Source organism: Armigeres subalbatus, chromosome 3 (genome assembly GCF_024139115.2).
Source record: "Armigeres subalbatus isolate Guangzhou_Male chromosome 3, GZ_Asu_2, whole genome shotgun sequence".
Classification (NCBI taxonomy): Eukaryota; Metazoa; Arthropoda; class Insecta; order Diptera; family Culicidae; genus Armigeres; species Armigeres subalbatus.
Genome location: NC_085141.1, coordinates 186653073 through 186674762, shown reverse-complemented (window position 1 = coordinate 186674762; position 21690 = coordinate 186653073). Strand labels below are relative to the sequence as shown.

Genomic DNA, 21690 nt, shown 5'->3' with positions numbered 1-21690 from the left:
GTACCTATAGTTATGTGATAAGCCATCTTATTGTTTTGGTTAATCAATAGTTTTTGTTTCGAAATTTTGATATATATTGTTGACACAAAACAGATAATTCCACTAGCGGCGATGATATCTTTCTCGAAACAATCGATGCACATCGCTTTAGCGTAAGATATTCCGACTATAATTACTTACCTAAAGGCGTTTGCATATGCTTTCTCTATAGATAAATGATTGATCAAAGTTACCCCAAATAAAAAAATCAAAAAACTCAAACGAAAAACATTTTTAAAACAAGTTTAAAATTATCAAATAATGAATATGAAAAAAGCTATGATTTCACCTACGGGGAAATATTTACAAAACAATTAAAAAATGATCCCGGATTATGATATTTAAGTTTTTTTTCTCTCCCAACCAGATTGAGTTTACATTATTTTATGAAACTAAAGTACAAAATTCTTATAAAAACGTATAAAATATGTCAAGCCTATCTAAGTTAGATGATCTAACATTACTTTCATGAATTATTTCAACTGCAGATGAAAACTATCACAACAGGTTAAGATATCTTCACAGTACCAAAATTACGTAGGATTAAGAATGTGGCGCTTTCGTTTACGATTAACCGCATGCAACAGGCAGAAGGCTAATACATAAAGTAGAATACGCTGAGTGGTCCAATCAGGTCTCGCCCACCTATACGAGATGTGAATAAAAAGTTTGTATGATGATCGTTTGCTGGCAGAAAACTAACCCAAGTCAGCAATCGAAATCGGCATCGATCGTTAAGGTGGTTTGAAATTCAAATGTCCATGTGTCTCCTTCTAGACATGGTCAATAAAACCGCAAAGTGGCTTCATCTTTTGCATGCGAAACGTCCGTCCATACATGACGATGATGTGATGGTAATATTCTATCCATTCTGCTGGACAACGAGACGTCTATCAGAAATAAATGTGTGAAGATGGAGATTGTCTCGAATGCAAACAAAACTGAGGGCAACTCTGCATGGACGTGCATATAAATAACCTTAGAATGGCATTTGTAAACAGCTGCAACCGCAAAATGAAATTCTGTCAACAGGTTGTCCTCGACAGTTAATATTAATTCAGTTTGAGATGGCACTAAAACATTTGTCAAACATAATTGATTTGTTCGGTTGTTCGTCGCGGGCATAAGAATTTCGCTGGAATGAGATTCCATGAAACGCTTAATAGATATCAATTGATTTCTACGCTTCATGCATGTTCGCCCACCATGAAATGGATCAAAACCCCCGATTGCGCACGATCGTGGGTAATCAAATAAGTGTATAAATTCAAAACCAGAATCTTTTCGCACTTGATCAGAATGACAAGCTAAAAAAACCAGATCGGCTGTCGATGAATCCAGTCGCGTCCTCCGCGTGGACGGCAGCACAAGAAATCGCCACAATTTCGAAAAAGTCGCACAGCAGGTTGTGTTCACTCGCTCATACATGGGCGCAGTGAAATTAAATGAGGAATTTATTACCGATATTCTTGATCATTAAAAATATTCATGGCGAACGGCCAATCTCAGGTACTCAGGTGATGATCATCATTATTTCTTCTGCAAAAAATAAAAACGAGTTAGGTGCGAGAGAGCACCGGATGCATTGATATGCATGATGTAAAGGTAGTTATGATGCAAGCACTAAGCGATATTCAAATGATTTTTTCTGGTTTTTCGTTGTTGATACAACGCAATGTATACTTGTTATTCAGTGCAATTAATATCTACGATGCAGAGCTGGATATGATTGGGTTGGATCTCTCTGATAACCTTGCGAGCAAAGTCGTAGGATTTTTAATCCGGAATTACCGAGTTCGATTCTCAGTCCGGTCTAGAACGTTGTCGGGTGGGAAATATTCTCGACTACTTGGGCATAGTATTTTTATTGTGCATTTCCACACACAATATACATATTCATATTGGAGAAACACTGCTCCAGAAGTAAACAAGTTTCTATGTGCGGCGCGTTTAACCGTATTTTTTTCGACGCGATCGTATTTAAAAATTGTGAATATCCATCCTGGGGAAACCTAAGTGCGGGAATAACCAGGAGAAGCAGGATGCGGCCACCAGGACGTCTCAAAGGATTCTAAACAAGAATATCGTTAAACCCATCAACAGTCTAACCTCAATCTCTAAAGAGAGTATGACTGAGTATGTGGATAATACTTTGCTTCATCCCCACTACCAACCGAAAAGTCCTAGCCGTGTGCGTTCACTGGATAGAATGTCGGGGTCTTCTAGTGTAGATGTCATCGTCAATGCCAGCAGTAGTGGGAATGCACCAAAAGCAAACGACAGTGTCATCAACAGTGGTCCCGAAACCATTGCTTCACCGTTCATATCGCCAAACCAATTTGAGGAATTGATGGATGATGATGAAGGAGAACCGGTTAGTAAGGAATCGCAGCCGAATAAGCCATCGAAGGTCAGATTGCCGCCGATCTACATAATGGAATCATCGATCAACGAAGTGTTCAAGCTCTTGGAAAATTGTGCCATTCCACAGAACGAAGATTTCTTATTGAAACACAACAAAACCTCTGTACAGTTTCTAACGAAGTCGAAGGAAGTTTTTGATAAAACCGTATTGGCACTGAAAAGCAATAACGTTCAGTTTTTCACACACGGAACCTCGGATAACATCCCCGTGAAGTTCGTCCTATCCGGCTTACCTCTGGCCGAAATATCTAAACTGAAAGATGAACTGGCTAAAGTCAACATACTTCCAATCGACATTAGAGTACTGTCGACAACAAAAACACAGCTGAGCACGTACGCGCTCTACATCCTCTATTTCCATCGCGGATCGGTTAAAATCCAGGATCTACGCAAAACGAAAGCACTATTCAACGTGGTTGTTTCTTGGAGATTCTTCGAGAAACGTGTAGATGATGTTGCCCAATGTTATCGCTGCCAGAGGTTTGGTCACGGATCTACCACCTGCAACCTTACACCTAAGTGTGTGAAATGTGGTGGTAAACATCTAACCAGCGAGTGTAGTCTTCCAAAGAAAGCCAAACTTAACTGCAAAAACAACGAGCGGTCGCAACTCAACTGTGCCAACTGCGGAGCCAGCCATACTGCGAATTTCCGTGGGTGTCCAGCTAGAAAAGCTTACCTGGAAGACATCGAGAAAAGAAAGAAAAAACCGACGCGGCGACCACCTCAAATGACGAAAGACAACTATCCTAATCTTACTAGCCACTACACAATTCCGCCAAACTCCTCTCGGTATGCGGAGAAAGCATCGTATGCTCAGGTCTCTGCTCTTGGCCAGCCCGAAGCTCCATCCGATAATACCATCAACAGTGATTTATTCTCCATATCTGAATTCTTGGCTCTTGCTAGGGATATGTTTATTCGTCTCAGAGCATGCTGCAACAAAGAGCAACAGTTTTTCGCTCTTTCCGAACTGATGATGAAATACCTGTATAAAAATGTCTAACAATCATCTGCTCAACATTGTTAATTGGAACAGTAGGTCTATCCTACCAAAACAAGTTGCATTCTTTGATTTTCTTGAACGGCATCAAATCGATATTGCTACTGTATCAGAAACATGGCTAAGAACTGAGAATTCTCTCCATCACCCTAATTACTGTTGCATTCGTGCAGATAGGAGAGTGTCAAACAATAATGATCGTGGTGGCGGTGTTCTAATCGCTATTAAGAGAGGTATCAAGTTCACGCAATTGGATATCAGAACTGGAATAATTGAAGCTGTTGGGGTTGAAATCAAAACCGTAACACAACCTATACACATCCTGGCAGTTTATTTTCCCGGTGCCCACAGAGGAGTGGTATGGCAAACGTTTAAGCGGGACATAGACATTCTGGTTAGGCGCCCCGTCCCATTCTTCATTGCGGGCGATTTCAACGCACGACATCGACAATGGAATTGCCTACGGGCGAATAAAGCTGGAAATATCCTCGCATCTCGGTCCTTCCTTGCTGATTTCTATATTCATGCTCCCAAGACACCCACATACATCCCACACCACGGTCGTCGTCCATCAACTTTAGACTTAGTGCTATCCAACAACCTAGTGAACATGTCATCTATATCAGTAGTCAACGATTTATCATCGGACCATCTACCAGTGTGCTTTACCATAGACGACTCTGTGCCACGAAATAACGCCACTCGAACATCACGCTGTTACGCTCGAAGCAATTGGCAACTGTTCAAGCGTTTGGTTAACGAGAAGATTGATTTAACGTCTACCGCCTTGCCAAATCTGAACAGCCCCATGGCTATCGATACGGCCATCCAGCTGTTAACATCCACACTAACAGAAGCAGAATCATCAGCAGTCCCAATGGTAACAACTAGGACATATAAAGGTACGAAAATTCCGGACTCTACGCGTCAAATAATCCAGCTGAGAAACACTCGCCGTCGACAATGGATTCGCTCTCGTGACCCTTTACTCTCGGCGATAGTTGAATCGCTCAATAAGCGAATACGCGAAGAATGTTCGGCAGCAAGGAACCAACATTTCTCCAACACTATTCGCAATCTAGAGAATGGAGCAAAGGACGTGTGGAGAATCAGCAAAGCTCTACGCAACGATGTTAAATACAGTCCTCCGTTGTATCATGCCGATACAGACTCTCTTGTGTGTACGCCGTTAGAAAAGGCAAATCTACTTGCGTGCAATTTTGCCAATTCTCATCGTAACACTCTTCAAAGTGACCTTCTGACATCGACGGCTGTTGACGAATCGGCCGAGTATATTACTAATACTGCCGCAGACACGAATGGCATCCCATTGAGCCGTCCAAGAGAAATAGCAAGGATCATTAAATCAATGAAACAGAAGAAATCCCCCGGACATGATAAAATACGCAATATTCTTCTAAAGCATCTACCACGAAAGGGTTTAGTGATGCTCACGAATGTGATTAACGCTTGTTTAAGGAACTGCTATTTTCCAAACTTTTGGAAGCATGCTCTCGTTTGTGCCATTCCAAAACCAGGCAAGGACATTACACTCCCAGGCAACTATCGCCCCATAAGCCTTCTTCCAAGCATGAGCAAAATCCTTGAGCGTGTTATTTTGTCACGAATAGAAGAACATCTGATAGGCCATAATGTAATTCCTGCACAACAATTTGGTTTCAAACGAGGGCATTCCACAAACCACCAACTTGTCAGACTTACCCAATACATAAGACAATCGCAAAGTCATGGAGAATCAGCTGGAATGATATGTCTTGATGTGGAAAAAGCATATGATTCTGTATGGCAAGATGCTATTTTACACAAAATGAAGTTAGCTAATTTTCCACTTTACGTTCTAAAAGCAATACAATCTTTCTTGAAGCAGCGAAGCTTCCAAGTGGCTGTAGGTGGAGAGCTGTCGCATTCTCAGCAAGTACCCTGCGGTGTTCCTCAGGGAGCTGTACTAAGCCCAATGCTGTATAATATATTTACCTCGGATGTGGTGATGAAGGATGGTGTTCAATATTATCTTTTCGCTGACGACACAGGTTTCGTAGCTGCAGACAAAAAACCGGAAATTGTCATCGAGAAACTACAATCAGCTCAAGACGAACTCGAAAATTACCAACGGCGATGGAGAATCAAAATTAACCCTAACAAATCTCAAGCAATCTTCTTCACGAGACGTCGGAGTGCACGTTTCCTACCTCAGTCACAAATATCGGTTATGAATCATCATGTCCCATGGTCGGATGAAGCTAAATATTTGGGCCTTTTACTCGATCCAAAGTTGAAATTCGATAAACACATAGATGCCACGTTAAACAGATGTAACAAACTTACCAAGATGTTATATCCCCTTATTAGTCGCCGGTCACGACTGAGTAGTACGAATAAGATACTTTTATACAAGATCATATTCCGTCCAACCCTAATGTACGGTTTTCCAGCCTGGCACAGCTGCGCTCAATTTCGCCATAAGAAACTTCAAGTACGGCAGAACAAGCTTCTTAAAATGATGCTGGATCTACCGTTTAACTACCCATCCGATGAACTACAAGAAGTATCTAACACTGAACCACTGAGCTCATGGACGACTAGACTACTCCAAAAATTCTGGATAAGCTGTTCAGTATCGGAGAACGAGCTAATAGCGAATTTAGTGCCGTAATTTTGTCCTGTGATATAGTAATAAGAAAAACAAACTTTCCTCCCACTGTCCCAATCTTTTAGCAATGATTGCAGGTTTTTTTGCTAGTATTTTCCTGGATGATAAATTGAAAAATGTTGTAATTGTATCCAATGATAACTTGAATTATGATATAGTTGAAAGGAAACCAAATCTCTATTGTGAAATAAGATAAACAAATTGTAAACCGATAAAGCACAAATAAATAAAAATTGAATTGAATTGAATATACATATTCATGCAATGGCGGGCATTGTAAATCTTTTAATTAATAACTGACGAAATGCTTGAAGTACACTAAGTTGTAAAGCAGACCAAGTTCTAGTTGGAATGTAGAGTCATTAAAGAAGAAAGAAAGATATGAAATATTTTGTAAGGTGTTAAATGGAAAAGCTTCATGTCTCTAAGATGTGAAGCTTACATAACGCATTCGAAAATATTTAATAATAATAGTTTTAATATTGTATTTATTTGTTAAGAAGCTACTTAAATGTAGTTCGTTTTATTAATCCTCAGCCCCAAGAATTATTGATTTTTTTTTGTTTTTATTTACCTAAAGCATAACTATTTGTTTTTGCCTTTCTTATACTCTAAAAGTGTACCGGAAGGCTAATGTTTACTTTCATTCCCGTAGTGTTTTTTTTATTGTTGAACACTACCAACCCTGGCGCTGGAGCATGCTGTATACCACCAGTTTAATCAATTATCCTTACCCTGAGTATGCGAAGCAACAGTAGTCTTTCATAATGTATGTGCATATATGCTTCGCAGACAGGCTACACCTCACCGCATCAATGGCATCTATTTATCCAATTCTCTGATTCAATTACTGATAAACAACCTAACGCTTTGTAACAGAACTGCGTCTATTATCGAGTTTCACAAATTACGGCTAGTCGTGATATCAAGTCAGATCTCTCAACACGTTCCGCAAAGGTTCTTGACACTACAGCTGTATTCATTAGTGCTAAATGAGCGAGCGAAACAAATCTAATTCGATATCGCACATCTACTCAGTGATGTATTAATTTTACTTCATTATAGTGCTAATTCCGTCGATTTTGATGTTCAAATGGAATAAAAAGATGTCCATTCAGCGGCTTCGCCAAAGGTAGAAATAAATCAACCAAATAAGCCACCATTTACACGCTTATTCTCCACAGACGGTTCGCGTTCCTCATACATCACCTGCCCTGTTTAGTCCATTTAGACTGGAGTCTGAATGCAAAATTGACAAAGAAAACATTCAGGACCATGCGGCAGCAGCAGCATCAGCATCGGTTCAATCGAATGGTTGTCACACCGCCAACCGCGAAATTCATTTAAATTCTTAAATAAATTTTAATCAATTCCCAATTATATTGCTTTTGTCTCCATTTCGGTGCGATGATTTCACCTTTTTCGACATTTCTAAGACAGCAGCAAAAAAAGTATATAGAAAGAAAGAAACCAAAGCTTACGCGCGGTATCGTCTTTGAGTTTGGTTGCTGATTTTTAGGCATCGCGGTGCTTCGCAGGAAAACTACTTGAGCGTTAAGGCTTGGAAGCAACATAGAGTCAGTTCCCACATCTCATCACAGCCGTTCGATGACTAATCCTCGAGGTTTAACGAATTGTGATATCATCTTTCGGAGCGATGTTGAATTCCTTCGATGGCTATCTGTATCGGTGTCATTTGATAAAATAGAGTGATTAATTATTGATCAGCTTTTCTCTTCAGTTGCTGTTAAGTTATCTTTATGAAGAAAGTTCTCGAAGAATCCATGATTCGGCAATTGGGTTGTTTAGGGGTATCGATGTTTTTACATATTGTGAATATGCAGGGAAAACTGATCCGAACTCCAATTTTTCAAAATTTTTGGAGCCCCGGAAATATTTTTAATTTGCATTTTAAATTTGTATGGGACTAAAAAATTGTTCTTATGCTGCATGGGCCAACTGTCATTCTATGAATGTTAGTGTCATTCTATCGATTGAAATGGCTTATTGTTTGCTGTACAAAACTGTAAATAAAAAGCTTACAGACAAAATAAAAACATTTTAGAGATCAGAAAAGTGGCTTTCTATGCTAAACTGCAAAAAAACCCGATATTTTTCTGTGCTAAACAACCCAATTAGGCATAGTATACTCAATACATAAACCTAATATTTTTATTTACTCCTCAACGGTCTTTTTTTTCTTTCTCTACATCGTGCTTGTTTCTTGGAAGCATTTGGAAAAAAATATTATTTTGACAAGTAAGCGCAAAAAACTCTATTTTTAAATTATTCAGTTTAACAATAAAACCTTCACTGTCAAATGCCTTCCTTATATCAAAAAGAGCAAATGTAGTAGATATTTTTTATTATCAGACTAAGGCCGGAGTGACCTGTGTAGTGCATAAAAGTCTTCTCCATTCAGCTCGGTCCATGGCTGCAGGTCGCCAACCACGCAGTCAGCGGAGGGTCCGCAAATCGTCCTCCACTTGATCGTGTTATAGGGACCAAAATGTTGAATGGGTACCGTCCGCCATCTGCACCCCACCATGGATGGTACGCAGCACTTTCCTTTCGAAAACTCCCAGTGCGCGTTGATCCTCCACGGGGATCGTCCAGGTCTCGTGTCCGTGGAGAACTACCGGTCTAATAAGCGTTTTGTAGATAGTCAGTTTGCTACGGCGGCGAATCCTATTCGATCGGATCGTTTTGTGGTGTCCAAAGTATACGTACGATTTCCTGCCATGATGCGTCTCCGAATTTCTCTGCTGGTATCGTTATCGGAGGTTACCATCAGTGAGCCCAAGTACACGAATTTTTCAACCACCTCGATTTCGTCACCAGCAATACAAACTCGTGGTGGGTGGCTTACGTTGTCCTCTCTTGAGCCTCTTCATATCATGTACTTCGTCTACAACGTGTTGATGACTAGTCCAATCCGTTTAGCTTCGCTTTTCAGTCTGATGGAGGCTTCCTCCATCTTCTCAAAGTTACATGCTATAATATCTATGTCGTCGGCGAAACCAAATAAATCAATTCCTGCGCTTTGTATTACTTCTCCAAAACGATGTTGAATAGCAGACACGAAAGACGACTCGAGAATGTCCCTGAAACTCGAACTACGCACATCACCCGATCCATCGTCGCCTTGATCAACCGTATCAGTTTATCCGGAAATCCGTTTTCGTGCATTAGCGGCCATAGCTCGTCCCGATCGATTGTATCATATGCGGTCTTGAAGTCGATAAATAGATGATGTGTGGGCACGTTGTATTCGCGGTATTTCTGCAATACCTGACGTACGGCGAACAACTGGTATGTGGCAGTGCGTTCACCTCTAAATCCCGTCTGGTACTGCCCACGAACTCTCTTGCATGTTAGTCGGCGGCATAAAATTTAGAGAGTAGCAAATGTAGTAGAACATCCTTTAAACTTTTCGAATCAAAGACGTAACGCGCTAATTCCTTTTCATTGCTTTGTTTTTGATGGGATGGAAATAGAAGCTATGGGATGAAGTGCCGAACCGTTCCCCTATCTGTTCAGTTTTGAAAAACTAATAGGTGTTCCAATTTAGAACACCTATGTTGAAAAGTTCATAATCATTCATTCAATGAGAGTTGGGATATGGCGTTCCAAAGATCATTATTTTATATGAAAATTGGGCGATATACCTATTATTTTTTACACCACTCATTTCATTCATTTATTTAGTTAACATCTAAACAGATAACACTGAATCAACAATTTGACGCCACAATGCACGGTTCGAGGCCGCATCTCTCCATCCTCGGATACGCCCCACGCTCGCCAAGTCGTTCTGCACCTGGTCTGCCCATCTCGCTCGCTGCGCTCCACGCCGTCTCGTACCTGCCGGATCGGAAGCGAACACCATCTTTGCAGGGTTGCTGTCCGGCATTCTTGCAACATGTCCTGCCCATCGTACAATTCCGGCTTTAGCTACCTTCTGGATACTGGGTTCGCCGTAGAGTTGGGCGAGCTCATGGTTCATTCTTCGCCGCCACACACCGTCTTCTTGCACACCGCCAAAGATGGTCCTAAGCACCCGTCTCTCGAATACTTCGAGTGCTTGCAAGTCCTCCTCGAGCATTGTCCATGTTTCATGTCCGTAGAGGACAACCGGTCTTATTAACGTCTTGTACATGACACATTTGGTGCGGTGGCGAATCTTTTCGACCGCAGTTTCTTCTGGAGCCCGTAGTAGGCCCGACTTCCACAGATGATGCGCCTTCGTATTTCACGACTAACGTTGTTGTCAGCCGTTAGCAAGGATCCGAGGTAGACGAATTCCTCGACCACCTCGAAGGTATCCCCGTCTATCGTAACACTGCTTCCCAGGCGGGCCCTGTCGCGCTCGGTTCCGCCCACAAGCATGTACTTTGTCTTTGACGCATTCACCACCAGTCCAACTTTTGTTGCTTCACGTTTCAGGCGGGTGTACAGTTCTGCCACCTTTGCAAATGTTCGGCCGACAATGTCCATGTCATCCGCGAAGCAAATAAATTGGCTGGATCTGTTGAAAATCGTACCCCGGCTGTTACACCCGGCTCTCCGCATGACACCTTCTAGCGCAATGTTTTTTTTACACCACTGTCTATCCTAAAATTACGTAGTTTTCAAACTTTAAGTCGTCACAAGTATTCTGGCATATGTCCTTCCCCTAATAACTGTTAATGTTAAGATGATTTCACTGTAAAATATCACACTAAAGAATTGCGGCGTCGCAAAGTGTCATACACAACTAGCCTGCAAAATAAACGAACTAATCAAAAACCAATTAGCTAATTAGTAAGCTTGAATGAAATCAATTGTTGAAAGATTTAAAGTGGATGAAAAACGTACACACGTGGTAGCATCAACCAGATTCTGTTTCAAGTCAACAATATTCTTGCATTGATTTTTGAATAACTATATTTATTGTTGATACAATTACTGATTGGGTTGAATCAATCATACGCGATAGTTGATTTCAATCTTATATATTTGTTTTAACTATGCTTTTCAGCTGTCACTGTCAAATAATGCATTGGAAAACAACAATATTCATGGTTCTTTTTAAATTTCGAAAGTGCGGCGAAACTACTTTATCGATATTACGATAACATCAACAAAAATGGAAAAATTGTCAGAAACGGAATCAAACTAAACAGTTTATACAATTTTTCCATATTATGAAATTGTTGTCGAAAGAACGATATTAGTATTGTTTCAATCATATGATGCGGGATTGAAACAACAATAATATTGGATTGAATCAAGCAGGAAATCAGTGTTGGAACAATAAGTTTGAAAATTGCTATTCGAAATAGTTGTTTCAATCGTATAAGCGAACCGTGCCCTCATTCCCATTCGATAGATGTTACTGCTAGCGTAAACTAGAATGTGCAGTGATGTGCATCAACTGTTGTTTCAAAGTATATTCGAATGTAAAAATATACCGAACTATGATGTGTGCTCCTTGGTGCAAGTAATTGAATGTAAAGAATACATTTAAACTTTTTGTCGTTTAAGGTTGGCAGCGTACACCCAAAAAACAAATCTGAAAATTATTCTATAAAATCTTACCATATACAATTCTGTAAGTTTTCTATACAGATATTGTATTAAAATAATACAAATCTGGAAGATTTCAATACAACAATTGTATTAAAATCTTGCGAAATTATGTTTGTCAAATTGTTCTACAGTTTCTGTAAAGTTCTTATGCAGAATTGTATTAAAATCTGCCATTCGCTGGTTGGGTGTACATATTTTAACATCTAACAAACTCATCTTTATTTTCTTCTCAGGGAGCACTCCTGGCGATTCATTCTCCGTTCTAAACTGAAAATGTTTTTGAGTACATGCTTCCAGGGGGCAAGCATCGAGTTACATTTTCAGTTCGTTGCACTAAATATGTCTCCAGGCATGCATGTGCCCTAGAAAACGCGAACAGCCGGCCATTATTGTGTCACCCATATTTCGCAATTCTCCAACTTTATCCCTAATGCCCAATTACTACACCTGGATTGACCATGATTTGCGGGAGTGCGAAGGCCTCTGATCTGAACTTTTCGTTACCAAAGAAAGGAACCAACAACGTCATACAGTATTTGATGAAATCATCATTGATTATCAATTCAGTAATGTTGATTCCGAATTTGTTTAATTTCTACAACGGTTGATCAAATCTCCTGTCCTACGGTGTAGAGAAATGGAGCAATAAAAAACGGACAACAGAAACACAACGTCCCAGCTAACGGGATCAATTCAAATCGTTGATCATATCAAAACTGAAGTAAGATACCAGCTATGCGCGCCAAATACCACCGAACTGGATCAACCTGCTGAACCAGGCGATTCCTTTCATATTCGTCTTTTCGTGCGCCGCCAATTTTTAATCACATATGAAAGGTAAACATTCTTCTCTTCGCTTCCTTTCAGTTGAAAATTAGATAAACACACGAGATAAGACGCAAGAGAACGAAAACCTGACAAACCAATATTCACATAATTTGCATGGAATCGATTTGTGAGGCGAAACTCTTCCATTTAGAGTTTCCTCCTGCTGTTCGACCCGTCTGATAACTATGCAAGGGAACGGGCTGTCGGTCGTCCAGCCTTTGGCCGGCACTAACTCCACCGCTCGATAGCCTCATAAATTTGTATATATTTCATTTCGATAATTGAAATAATATGCTAATTTGCCTAATATTGACAAACGATGAGCGTACGTAACAAGTTGACTTTGTCTTTGTCTGTAAATCTCACAAGCGATCAACGAACGATGACTTTTAGGCACCGCAAAGATGATGAAGTTTTTGATACCTAGCTGGACTTTCCTGGAACCGGACAGAATTGCAAGTCCCCGTATGCATCATTTAATACCGTGAAATTGAGTTAAGTTAATCATTGACATAGTGTGAATTTATTTCAGCATTCTATTATCTTAGAGAATACTTGTTATAGCCGAACCTGAAAATACTTGAGTAAGTTTAATATGCCGACAACAAACAATTTAAATTTGTTTAGTGCAATATGTCTACAAACATACAATACAAGTGCCATTTTAACTATTTGAGTTAACACATCTACAAATATACGAAGAAATTGTGGAATTAAATGAAAAGTTATGAACCCTTCTACCTGGGTGGATTGATTAAAATAATGCTCCGAGGTAACCAAGCTTATGAAGTGAAAGCCAAATTGAATATTCTTTGAAAATGCCAAACAATATTAATATAATTGATTGCATTTTCCGTATTTGCACCATAAACGTGAGAAGGATTGACCAGTTTCACCAGAATTTACGGTACGTGAAAAGCATGTGTGTGGGCTGATGGTATACATGTCCGAGGGAACGGATCCAACAGAAGCGCAGGTTTGGGGCGTTCAAGCGGAAAACTAAACTGTGTGGCGGCGGCGAATGATCATCGCGTGACAACCATCTAGCGAGTAGTGACTGCGACTGGCTGGACGCCTGGAATGGACCTGACGCCACGCTGCTGGTGGTTCCGCTGATATGATGTTGATGATGATGATGTGCTCCGTCCGTGGTGTTAGATCAGAAACGGAAAACAAGACGAAAGACTAAGATTATTCATCGTCGTTTCAAATGTGATTAATTTGCATACAACCCGCCAACGACCGCTGCTGCGTCCAGTGACTAGACAGACAATCTGATGGTATCGTTTAGGCTTGTTTTTTGATGCAAGGAATAGATACTAAGTATGTCATCAATGCAAACAATCAACTTTTTCTTCTGGATACACTTGGACGCAACTGTGTCTTTTTTCTATCATTCAGTTGTTTGGAATGTGCCAAGATACATTTTGAAGCGTTATTTTTCAATATAATTACTGTTTAGACATGATAAATGGTTAGAATTATGGAAGAAGTGATCAAAAGAGTTCAGTGCTGTTTTACATTTCATTTCAAGATCTCAAAGAAATACGAACCCAAAAAAATCTGAATGATCTCGGCTTTGGCACACAAGCTTACTATTTCGATAGCTAAAAAGACGTACCGTAGCTCTTTGAAATTATTTGGAATGCATATCTACTGGAGTTCGTGTCTTGATGAAAACCTATGAAAACCAGCCTTGATGAACCACGGCGATGGCGTCCTACGCTATTTTTGTCACATCTTATCACTAACACGAATGAATAACGAATGCAATACCTATAAACAGTTCTGAGAGTAAGATTGTTTCAAAATGATCAAAGGCACAGGCAGCAGCGCGATTTATGCTATGAATTTGGTAATTCACCAGCTTAAAGTAAAGCTAGTAATTAGGCTCAAAATAATAATTAGACTGGCCAATTTAAAAGGTAACATCCAGCACGTTACGTCTGATGATGGACTAAAGGTTAGTAAGCAGAAACGCGTCACATTTATTTGCAACATCATCGAGAAAAGCCAATCTAACATAACACTTTGTTCACATTTTTGTAGTTCATACTATTTTGTTGATTATAGTTTTGTGTCAAATTATTAACTAGTAAAGAGAAAGGTGGTAATCAATGTAGAGAAAGCTCTAAATCTTAAAACTTATTGGCGATTCAAGTCAAGTGCAAGTTGAAACTTGGCGAACTCATCGACTAAAAAATCGTAAACGATGATTTGCAATAAATTTTCAACACTTCTTGGAGTAATTTTTTTTTCTTCAGACGAGTGAAACGATTTTGCATGAAAAACTCGTGTACACTGCTTCTCTATAGAATTGCACTCGATTTAGCTCGTGCGTAAGTGCATGGAGATCGAGATTTGAGTATGATTTTACCAGCATTGCTGGTGACGGCATTCAGCACACCTTGATTTTCTTTTAAATAATACGTACCATCATCTGGGGGAAGATGATCATTTTGAAGACAAAACATCCAAAAACAATGTGTGTTTACATTTTAAAATCGAAACAAATATTTTTAAAACATGTACTGCTATACATCGCAATAATCAGCAAATTTAGTTTCCTGAAATGCCTTCTCATTTATTAAAATAAATTAAATTATCACACATTTTTTGAGTAATCCGGTTTGGCAACTCTACTCTACTAAAATCATTATGACCTAGCCGTCAAAATACACTAAGTTATTTGTATGAATGTTGAAGAAGTCTACGAAGTCAATATTAGAAACGAAAATAGCGTAATTTATTATTTATATCCTTAGCCGTGAGGTGAGACGCGCAGCTACAAAGCAAGATCAGGCTGAGGGTGGCTGGATTCGATTCCCGGGCCGGTTTAGGCAATTTTCGAATTGGAATTGTCTCGCAGTTAATAACTGTGGAAGTGCTTAATGAACACTAAGCTGCGAGGCGGCTCTGTCCCAGTGTGCTGATGTAATGCTAATAAGAAGAAGATGACAATATTTATCTTTCTTCCGCGAAATACACTTTCATGATATTAATTGAAAATCTCGAAATCTTTCTATCTAGCGGTAACATTACTTGAACAGATAATATGGTTGACCTACTAGACTACCGTTTCATGAAAAAATAGGCACTTTTGACTGACACATCAAATGATCATCTTCGACCCAATGATCATCTTCCCCCCATATGACGGTACATATTTTTGCAAGATGTCGGAATAATATAACATTGGTTAATAAATTTATTCCCCAAAGAAACGCGTACCAGTAAATCTATTACGTGTCCTACATCCTGTAAATAATTTCGGAATGCTGCCAGAATTTCTTACAATTCCGTAAGTCAACTTGCACATTGTGTATAAAACACCGACTGGAGTAGTGAAGAGCTGAAATTATTTCAAAACTTACACAAATAAAGGTTAAACTAGATAGAACTAGGAATGAAGTCCATACAGTCTCCTTTTTCTATTCTACATCTTCAGCTTAACTATTCTAGCATTGTGTTAAAACTGCAAGTGGACTAAAAAGTTCGTGTTTCGGCATAGGAATAATTTCTATTCATTGGCAACACGTTAACCGAGCCATAGACAATAACCGACGAATTCCATTTAAAGAAATCCGCATGATCTCGTGGCAAACACAGAGGTGTTCTCGACCTGCAGTGGGTGAATGACTGCATCATGACTTATTCCCCATTTCCGACAGATCGTAAGGACGTAATTTCACTGACGTGTAAAAAAAAGTTCGCTTCGGACAACGTTAGCATCGTAAAAAGGGTCAACAAATTGAACAATACAAATTATTGTAACCTCACCTCTTACAAATATCAAGTATTAGATACGATATGTCGTTCGTACGCAGAATAATCTTCTAAGGATTATTTTTCGATCTCAAAAAGTGGGGCGGGAATCGAACCCACACTCCGTAGCATATGCGTCTAGACGATTGGTGGCGCTAAACGCACCGCCACGAAGCCCACATCTACATAGGTACTCATCTTCTGTTTACAGCAAGCCGTTGCACACTACTTGATACACATTCCAACTCTCTCCTTTAGTGTGCCCGTCTCGCTAATCTCCTCGCTCCTCCTAACACTCACTAACACCGAACCGAGCCAGTCGTTCTAAGCTCCTCGTCTCCATTCGTCTTCATTCGACGTTTGTGCAATAAACTTTCCAGCACATGAGCCTGTTCAAGTGGCGCCTCTCGATACTCTGTCACGAGCTCCTGAATGTTCACATATTCAACAGCACATATTCAAAACAATGCAAACAATCAAGCCGACTTCGACCGACAGCGAACGCATCTTTTCCGACTCAGGGACAACCTGTTCCATAAAACGCATTCTACTTTCCGATAAAAAGCTGAATACTTTTTGCCTCCTGAAGTTGTATTTCAAATTAATTGATTCAAATTTAAAATTGAATTGTGTTCCAATTTGATCTATGTAATATCTTGTCTTTCTAAAATGTGGCCTTTACCCGTGAACATTGAATATCGTTCTCAAAACAAAAAATCTTGTTTTGCATTGAAAAATTCCAGAATACGAATAGTTTCATCCCGGATCCCGGGACAGCGCAAATGGTCGGGAAAATGAAAACTTTAGTACCAGTACCAGCACGGAAAATGTATTAGAACAAATATGTTTTATAAAATGCATTAGAACATCCTTTAATATAGTCAAACATCCATGAGTCGATGTTCTATGACTCGATATCGACTCATGGAAGCAAAATTTTCCTTATTAAAAAAATATTTCTTGGGTTACTTTGTTCTCAGATATCCAAAGATTCCACATCTTGATATTTCCATAAGTCGATGGTCCCTTCAATATCGACTCACAGATGTTTGACTTTAACGCTATTGCCTCAGAACTCAATTTAGCACTGCAATTGCTGACATGTGGAGATGCCCCCATACACCCACTAACTGTTCTATTTAATGCTACATTGGCACAACGTAAATTCCCTACGCTATGAAAATGCTTCAACCAGGGCTGACAAAAGTCATCGCCATAGTCCGTTCGAAATGCCACAGTAGAGACGAGAAGTAGTGTCTTCACTGCTGCTCGTCGCATCGTCGTTGACGCGCACGACATTAGCTTTCGTCGTGCAACCAAATCGTCATAACGACATCAAAGTACGTACTAATATGCTTCAAGCGAAAGATTTTCTTAAAATCTTTGTAATAATGAAGGTAACGTATGAAGGGCGCTGCACGGACTATGTCCAAGGGGTTGACGATCCCTCCCCAGGCCATCTGCGAGTTGTGGTGCCTGCCTAGGATGTGGTGGGATTTGACGACCGTGTGCCGCTCAAAGCGCACAAGCCCAAGTCCTGGTGTTAGATGGGACGCTAAACAGCCCTGACACGACGGCCCTCCCACGAGACAGGAGGTTTGAGCAGGCCCAAAGATCCGCCTTTAAAAACAGCCATTACGAACGACATAGAAGATAATACGACTCGATATAATCGGCAACCACCTAGGCGACGAATAAAGGATCGCGATTGGAAGCTTGGAACATGGAACTTCAAGTCGCTAGGCTTCGCTGGTTGCGACTGGATAATCTACGATGAATTACATCCCCGCAACTTCGACGTCGTAGCGCTGCAGGAAATCTGCTAGACAGAACAGAAAGTGTGGAAAAGCGGGCATCGAGCGGCTACCTTCTACCAAAGCTGTGGCACCACAAACTAGCTGGGAACCGGCTTCATAGTGCTGTGAAAGATGCGTCAACGCGTGATTGGGTGGCAGCCAATCAACGCAAGGATGTGCAAGCTGAGAATAAAAGGCCGATTCTTCAACTATAGCATCATCAACGTGCACTGCCCACACGATTGGAGACCCAATGACGAGAACGAAGCGTTCTATGCATATCTGGAGCAGGCTTACGATCTTGCCATGATGTGGAAGATTTGCCCCATTTCTCGCCGCTTACTCCTTAGTTAGACGGAAAGTCGTTCTTTCACAAGTCAGAGGAGTTCAATAACCACCGGCGAAGAAGAAACTACAGAGAAAAAGACTATGCAGGGTTCAGCCAATGGTGCCGTCTGCAACGAACGATGGCGTTCGTACTACGATTCATCAATGACCTACGATGTAAACGAAGCGGGTTTGCATCACGACTAGGCGTTCTCTGCCAAGACGAACTGAGGCGTGCTGAGGAGGAACTCTGCAAGATAGCGAAGGGTGATGTCTTTTCGGAAGAGATTGCAATCCTCTTGGAAATTCAAGGTTCCCCTAATGTGCCTTACAGACGAGTAGATAAATCCTGTCCAATCTACAACAATTGGCATTTCTTAGACAAATGTGGAGTGGTGACGAAGTTAAGTATGTAATTTTTCATTTAATCACTCTTCTGATTACAGACGGGTACCATCCTCATTTCCGCCACGCCAACCGAGGAACTGTCGTCAACAAGACAAGATACTGCTTCGTAATCGTCAAGTTTATTTTCATGCCCACGCACCTACACCCCTCCTCGCCGGGCGAGGAAGCACTTACCTCCAATATGAACTAGTGCCAGCGAAAGTGGTACATAAACCATTTTCACAATTTTGAGTTTTTTTTACATTAATGGCTTCTATTTACAAAGATTTAGTAAGGTAATAACGAAAAAGTGATTTTTGGCAACAAAATCTGGAGATATGTATATTTTATATTCTGGTATATGTCACAATGGCCATTTCGTTGCCAGAAAAAGTGGTACATGTACAGTTCCACCCACTAAAATCAGCTTATTTAAAAGAAAATTCGGAACATGACTATTTATTAAACTTCGCTTATTTTTTACTACAGGTCGGACTCGATTATCCGGAGACTCGATTATCCGGGGTTCGATTATTCGGAATTTTAGACTCGATTATCTGGAGTTTTTTTTTCTTCGATTTTTTTTTATTTAAATTTTTAAATTTCAATTTTATAATATACAATATGATTATTTCAAAAATATGGGACGTATCAAGGGTGTTCGAGGGGGTTGAAAAGGGGCTGTTTTGTATATTCAAATTAGGCTATAGGCTTGTATATCAAATCCATGAATTCAAATGAATATATTACTGTTATATTCATACAAAATATGATTATTTAAAGAAACGTGGACGTAGCTGGAATGGGGGATTGAAGTAGAGGTGTTTTATATATTTAATCTTAATTCCATGAATAAACTATTTTCTCTAGAATATGTCCACAAACTTCTCGCGTCAAGTACTTTCCAATGGAAGTCTGTTTCCTCTTTTTTCTTCCATGCAATTACTTGAGACAAAATCTTCAGATTTGCTATTTATATCAATCGTTCCAAAATTGATGAAGCAGTCACTCATTCGACACATGAACACGTTACCTCGCCGCCCTAGTTTGGGTGCATAACAAGGATGGCAGAATTCGCTCTTAATTTATAATTAACGACGATAAGGCCTAAGGTTTTTTCGATCATAACAAGACATGGTAAAAAATTACTCATCGCCTTATACAAATGCAAAAAAAGGGCAGCGAAATATTTCCCCCACCCAATTGCCAATTGCCATTGAGGACCATGTGTAAAACAAGGAGAAATGCATAATCAGAATTGATGTCCTTACAAATTGAGGTTCTGGAAGGAATTCATCTTGCAGAATATCCCCCTATAATCTATTAATTTCGTAAATTGACCATTTTCAATCCCCTCCATCTCTCCCGTCAAACTGTTTATATCAATCATTTTGGAATTGTGTATGGATTGTCACAATTATGTAATTTATGGATGTTCATTAAGGTAAGCAGAGTTTAGGTTTAGTTAACAACTTCAGCAAAACCAAATTGTTAGTTGTGACCACGGCAACCCCTTCCAGCTTCCAGAGGAAATTCCCCAAATTATCTTTAAATTTTTAACATACAGATAATTTTAAATTTTTAACATTTTTAACATTATTTTAGATGTCTTGGAGATCCATAGTATTATATACCGACCGTCGGCGTGAGGTGATGTCTGTGTGTTTGAGTGCACAAAATCTAAACCATTTTGCGCTACTTATCCTTATCCGATTTGCTTCCAGCGGGTTGCATTTAATGGGAGATCCTGCTTCTTATTGAAGTATTGTTTCGTATTGATAATTTCATGGATCTGACACTGGACTCAAAAGAAATAATAGCAAACATACTATAGTTTGCATAAAAAAATTAAATAATGTAGCTATTTTATTGGCTCCTATTCTCAACCAACAAGTTGCATTCAAATGGAAATCCTGTCTTATCATTTCATATTGAAAATTGGCTGGATCGAACCAAAGTTTATGATTATTAAGTTCCGCAAAGAGGATCTCCTTAATCTAATTCTGAATGATGCTCTTCTTATTATGTTGACAACTTTCAATTTTGTTCAACCCTTCAAGTGACTTCACGGGAGTGTTCCATTCTGATAACCAAGTCACCCACAGAGTGCAAACACGTGAGTTTCTTGTTGCTACTTTATTAGGGGGTGTATAAAAGTTTTTTAAGCTGTTTCTAGAACAAATCTAATACATTTCAATTCTTGCGTTTTAATTCGCCATAATTATCATTAGGCGATAACAATACTTCCGCCTTACCAACAAGCATTTGTTTACTTTGCTCGATAGGTAGACAGTTTGGCAGTTCAATAGGTAGATTAGGTAGACTTTGGATCGGACTATGGACTCAAAAGTTTTGACAAAAATACTATTTTTTCATATTACACCAGAATGTCTCCGATACCGCTAGGTGGATTAATCAATGTTTTTTTTAAATAAATTCTGACTACACTATTGAAAATAAAATAATATATAATTTTTTTGTTATTTAATTGCAAATTTGTTTTTTTTATGGTGATTCGATTATCCGGAGGATTCGATTATCCGGAGTGAAAATAAAATCGATACTCCGGATAATCGAGTCCGACCTGTACTATCTTTAGGCACATCAGCCATAACATGTTGGTACAGTTTAGTTGCAAATAAGAATTTATTATTCGATGTTTTTGGGAAATTGCGTCTCCTGAAAAATTTACTCAATGTAACAATGTAACACAACGCTCATTTGATTCTGTATCATGTTCTGAGTGTCCTCCAATGCATGTAATCAAATCATAGGACTGCAAAGTAGGTTCTCCGGATGCAATTTTATAGCAAAGTGTTTACATTGTGCTGTAATAATGCAAAAATAGCTGGAGGGTCCACCATTGGTTGGGGGTCAAC

The 21690-nt window shown here is 39.6% G+C and overlaps 1 protein-coding gene across 1 annotated transcript in view; it reads left to right on the top strand.

Moving 5' to 3' along the window:
* The window catches only part of LOC134225569 (glypican-6), a 109290-nt gene that overhangs the window by 82614 nt on the left and 4986 nt on the right, over positions 1-21690 (top strand). The gene's annotated exons all lie outside the window — the stretch shown is intronic.